This window comes from Mobula hypostoma, chromosome 2 (assembly GCF_963921235.1).
Source record: "Mobula hypostoma chromosome 2, sMobHyp1.1, whole genome shotgun sequence".
Lineage (NCBI taxonomy): Eukaryota > Metazoa > Chordata > Chondrichthyes > Myliobatiformes > Myliobatidae > Mobula > Mobula hypostoma.
Window position 1 is genome coordinate 127,225,682 of NC_086098.1, and position 6,000 is coordinate 127,231,681.

The following is a 6,000-nucleotide window of genomic DNA, read 5'->3' on the forward strand; positions in this document are numbered from 1 at the left end:
GGTTTGTTTGATGTGCTACGCCGTGTTCACGATCTTCTGCAGCTTCTTCCGGTCTTGGACTGGACAACTTCCATACCAGGTTGTGATGTAGAATGTTTCCTATAGTGCATCTATAAAAAATCTGTTAAAATTAGTGAGGGTTTTAGGGGACAGGCCAAATTTCTTTAGCTTTCTCAGGAAGTAAAGGCGCTGGTGGGTCTTCTTGACAGTGGACTCTGCTTGGTTGGACCAAGTCAGGTCATTTGTGATATTGACCCCGAGAAACTTAAAGTTTTTGACTTGTTCCCCTTGTGCACCACTGATGTAAATAGGGTCATGCGGTCCGCTACTCCTTCTGAAGTCAACAATGAGTTCCTTCGTCTTGCTGACGTTGAGGGTAGGTTATTGTCTTCGCACCATGCCACCAGGTTCTTAATTTCCTCTCTGTACTCAAACTCATCATTACCCGAGATACAGCCTACAATTGTTGTGTCATCAGCAAACTTATATATTGAGTTCGATGGAAACTTGGTTACACAATCATGGGTGTACAGTGAGTACAGCAGGGGGCTGAGTACACAGCCTTGTGGGGCACCGGTGCTCAGAGTAATTGTAGAGGAGAGCTTGTCCCCTATTTTTCTAGCCTGGGTCCTGTCTGTGAGGAAGTTGAAGATCCAGCTGAAGATCTGAGTGCTAAGGCCCAGGTTCTGGAGCTTAGAATCAGTTTATGTGGAGTGATGGTATTAAAGGCAGAGCTGTAGTCAATGAAAAGGAGCCTTACATATGCGTCTTTATTCTCCAGGTGTTCTAAGGAGGAATGTAGGGCCAGAGAGATGGCACCTGCCGTTGACCTGTTGCTCTCGTAGGCGAATTGCAAAGCATCGAGGTTGACCGGTAGGCTGTGGTTGATGTGTGCCATAACCAATTGCTCAAAGCACTTCGTAGCAATTGATGTCAGAGCCACAGGTCGATAGTCATTCAGGCATGCCACCTTGCTCCTCTTCGGTACTGGGATTATCGTTGCCTTCTTAAAACACAAGGTGATCTTAGACTGAAGCAAGGAGTCGTTGAAGATGTCAGCAAACACTCCAGCTAGCTCGCTTGCACAGGCCCAGAGAACCCGTCCCAGGACGCCATCTGGGCCCGTCGCCTTCCTTGGATTTATCTTCAGCAATGCCCTTCTAACGTCCTCCTCGGTGACAATGAATCTCGATGCCGCCAGGTCCGGTTCATCCGGAGGGAGCGGGACGCTTCTCTTCTGTTCGAATCTTGCGTAGAATATGTTAAGTTCGTCAGGAAGAGAAGCGCCACAGTTATTGATATTCCCAGTCTTTTCTTTGCGCCCAGTGATCTCATTTAGACCCTGCCATAGTCTACCGGCATCCCTCTGGTTAGCCTGGGCTTCCAACTTGGCTCAATATTGCCTCTTGGCGCCCTTAATGGCTTTCCGGAGTCGACGCCTGTATTCCGTGTAGCGACTGGTATCCCTGGACCTAAAAGCTGCAGCTCTAGCCTTCAAAATGGACTTGACCTCATAATTCATCCAAGGTTTCCGGTTAGGGAATACTCGGATCGTCTTGCAAGACACACAGTCCTCTGTGCATTTCCAGATAAAGTCCGTGACAGCTGAGGCATACTCATCGAGGTTTGCTGCCGAGTCCTTGAATACTAACCAGCCCACCGATTCAAGGCAGTCACGGAGGACCTCATCTATTTCCTCCATCCAATGTGACACCACTTTTGACACCGTGACCTCCCGCTTCAGTTTCTGTTTGTAAGCCGGGAGGAGGAGTACGGCCTGATGGTCCGATTTTCCGAAGTGAGGTAGTGGGACGGAACGGTAGGCATCCTTGACTGCTGTGTAGCAGTGGTCAAGTATATTCTGGCCTCTAGTGGGGCAGGAGACATGTTGGTATAACTTTGGCAGTGCCTTTCTGAGGTTGGCCTGGTTAAAGTCCCCGGCTGTAATGAACAAAGCCTCCGGATACCTGGTCTCAAGTTCACTGATGTTGGCATACGGTATGTTCAGAGCACACTCCATGTCCGCCTGGGGGGGAATGTAGACTGCTGTCAGTATGACCGATGTGAATTCCTGTGGCAGATAGTAGGGACGACACTTCACCGACAGGTGTTCCAGGTCTGGGCTACAGGAGCTTGTCAGTGCCACTGTGTCCGAGCACCACGCAGTGTTGATCAGTAGGCAGGCACCACCTCCCCTCCGCTTGCCCAAAGACGCCGGGCGGTCCATCCGATGGATCAAAAAATCCCTCCGGTCAGATGGCACATTCGGGGGTGGCAGGGGAGAGCCAGGTCTCAGTGAAACAGAATACACAGCAGTTTGCCAAGAACGGTCATGGTCAATAGAACATAACTACCCAAGAGACACAGCACATAATGATGATGATGATATAAAAGTATGGAATGATGTGGTTATATTATAGGCTAATAGCATTAGTGTAGAAGCCACATCAGGAGCACCAGATACAGTAGATGACCCCAACAGACTCACAGGTGACTCCTAACTCTGACTCCCCATCTTTTTCCTCCAGTCCTGATGAAGAGTCTCGGACCAAAACGTTGACTATGGTCTTTTCCATAAATGCTGCCTGGCCTGCTGATCTCCTCCAGCTTTTTGCGTGTGATACTTTTAAAGAACAAGCTATTTACTGATCATCCTCTGGGAAGGATATTTGGTAAAATTGGAATAATTGGGACAAAGAGAAACAGAGTTAAGCTCCAGGTAACAATATAAAATGTCACAAATGTTGATTATTATTTTCTTTATTTGTTTTTTGAGATCTTGTCAGAGTAAAGGCCTCTGTTTCCTGGCCGTCATTAATTGCCCATGAATTAAGTGCCTTGCTTGTCCATTTCAGAGACCCATAGTGATGTACAGTGCAGAAAGTAGTTCAGCCACTACATCCATGCCAACTATTACACCACTCTATATGAAGCACTTTTATCTGGACTAACCCAACCGGTGCTTGGCGATTCAGATGTTTTTCTAGATGCATCTTAGATGTTGTGTGGGTGCCTGTCTTCACCAGCTCCTTAAGGAGCTTGTTCCAGATTGTAATCACTCTGTGTGTGAGGAAAACATGGCTATTTAGTCAATGAGTGATTGGGAACAGTTGAAGAGTGAGAACACAGACAAAAGTACATGGTCGAAGAATATGAGCATCGCAAAAAATGGAGCACGATGAGAAACCCAACAAGGCATTAAGGACATTCTCTCCAGTTCCAGAGAGGCAAGGAACGAAAAAGAGAATTAGGCCACTCGACCTATTGATTCAGCTCTGGCATACAATCATGACTGATTTTTCTTTTAACTCCATTCTTATTAATTTATTTAGTGATACATAATGGTCTGGTTAGACCCTTCCAGCCTTTCAAGCTACGCCACCCCAGCATTTCCCGACAACCCCGATAAACCCTAACCTAGTCACAGGACAATTTACAATAACCATTTCACTTACCCAGTACATCTTTGGACAGAGCACCCGGGGAAAACCCCATGCATTCAACGGGGAGGACATACAGAGATTTCCTACAGATCGTGCCGGAATTGAACTCCAAACTCCTGCACCCCGAGCTGTAAAAGTAACGCGCAACGATACCTTGATGCCTTCTCCCAGTAACCCTTAATCTGCTTACCAATCAAGAATCCAACAATCTCTACCTTAAATTCCACAGAATCACCACCTTCTGGTGAAGAAATTCCTCTTCACCTCAGTTTTTAAAGGATGTCCTCAGAACATTGTGAAAACTGAATTCAGTATACTGGATCAAAAGAAGTGTATGTGAATTGTTGCTTCACCTAGGAAGCCTCTTTGGCTCCTGGTTGGTGGGAAGGAAAGAGGTGAAAGGGCAGGTGTAGCATCCCCTGTAGTTCAAGGGGAAGAGCCATAAGAAGGGAAGCAATTGATGGGAATAGAAGAATGGATCAGAGAGTCACAAAGGGAATGGTCACTGTAAATGCTGAAAGCAGAGGCTAGTGGCAGATATGTCTGGTGATGGAACCTCTTTGAATGTGGTGAACATTAATGGACTCTTGATATCACCATCTACCTTGCTATGGCTTTGCACCTCATTGCCCACCACATGGAACTTCCTCTGCAACTGTAACACTTTATTCTGCATTGTGTTATTGTTTTTCCCTGAATTTACTGATGTGATGAAATGATCTGTATGGATGGAATGCAAGACAAAGGTTTCACCATACCAATTAACATTGCAGAGAATGGTTTGTTGAATGTGAAGGCTAGTGGGGTGAACGGTGAGCAATAATGCAGGAGCGGGAGGAGAAGATGGCGGCACGACGCAGCGTGCGCTGCCACTCCGAAATGATATCGTATGTGTTAACTAGGGGCCGTGCACAATCCTGATTTGGTGGAGGTGGATGTGAGAAGCACAGAGGAACACCTGGAGAAACTTCTGAAATGCCTGCTTCTCTGCTGCTGCTACTGTGCGATCGAGAATCTCCGGAGGGGAAGGGCCCAAATCCTCAACTTTGCCTATTGCCTGTTGCCGGGGCCAGGGTTGAAGTGCTCGGCAGAGATGGTGCTCGGTGCTTGGTGTCAGAAGCCTGGTCGGAGGCTCGAAGTTTTCGGACAGATTGAAGAGTCGGCTGTGGTCGGGTGCTTCCAGGATGCTTCATTGGCAAGTTTGCGGCGCTGGAAGCTTATGGCAGGAAGAGTTTTTTTTCTTCCTTCTACCATCTGCATGAGATGATGGGACTTTCGAGAGACTTTGAGACTTTTTTTTACTGTGCCCATGGTCTGTTCTTCATCAAATTATGGTATTGCTTTGCACTGTTGTAACTATATGTTATAATTATGTGGTTTTTGTCAGTTTTTCAGTCGGTTTGTCTTGTGTTTCTGTGATATCATTCTGGAGAAACATTGTATCATTTCTTAATGCATGCATTACTAAATGACAATAAAAGAGGACTGCGTGTCCTCATAATCTAATCTAATCTAATTATAGGGCAGTGATCCTCACATCAGTGATAGGGAAGCTGTTGGACAGGATTCTTACACATGGGATTTATGCACACTTGGAAAAGTATAGATTTATTGGGGATAGTGAGCATGGCTTTGTGCACAGTAGGTTGTAATTACAAACTTCATTGAGTTTTTTGGCAGATACTGAAGATGGTTAATTGGAGAAAGGGAGAACATGTTGTCCACATAGACTTCAGTAAGCTGTTCAACAAGGTCTGTTGTAGTAAGCTGATTCAGACACGTGGAGTTCATGATGACTTTGAACCAAAGCTGGCTTTCCTATGGAAGACAGTGAGTAATGTGGAGTGGTGTTATTCTGTCTAGAGGCCTGTGACCAGTGTCATTCTACAGGGTTCAATGCTGGGACCTCTGTTGATTGTGATCTATATAAGCGACATGGACAGAAATGTAGATGGGTTGATTGTTAAGTATGCAAACAGCACAAGAACTGGCATAGTTGTGTATGGTGAGGAAGGTTTTCTCAATAGATTTAGATTCAGAGATACCACACCATGGCAAGGCCTTCTGTCCCAACAAGCCCACGCCACACAATTATACCCATGTGACCAATTAACTTGTACATCTCTGGAATATGGGAGGAAACAGGAGCACCCAGTGGAAACACCTGTGGTCACAGGGAGAATGTACAAACTCCTTACAAACAACAGAAGGATTGAATCCATGTCACTGGTGCTGTTATAGCGTTACACTCACCACCATGCTACCATTTAAATTACTTGTAAATGTTGGTGGTTGTCCATCCTGTCCAGCGATAACAGGAAACTTGTTCCAGAGAGTTTTTAAAGTGGAAAGTCCGTTGCAATGAGGCAGTTCCACTCTCTTGACCTCAGAGTGCAGGTCCAGCAGTACAAATAAGCATCACAAACTGGGGTTTTCCTTGATTGCAGTGGATGACCGTGACGTCTTCTGTCCCTTGTCGTGCCCTTCTCTCTCCATGGAGTGTTGCAGTGCCATCTTCCTGGCTGTTGGATCTCACTGTAGATCTTACCTGCCCGGT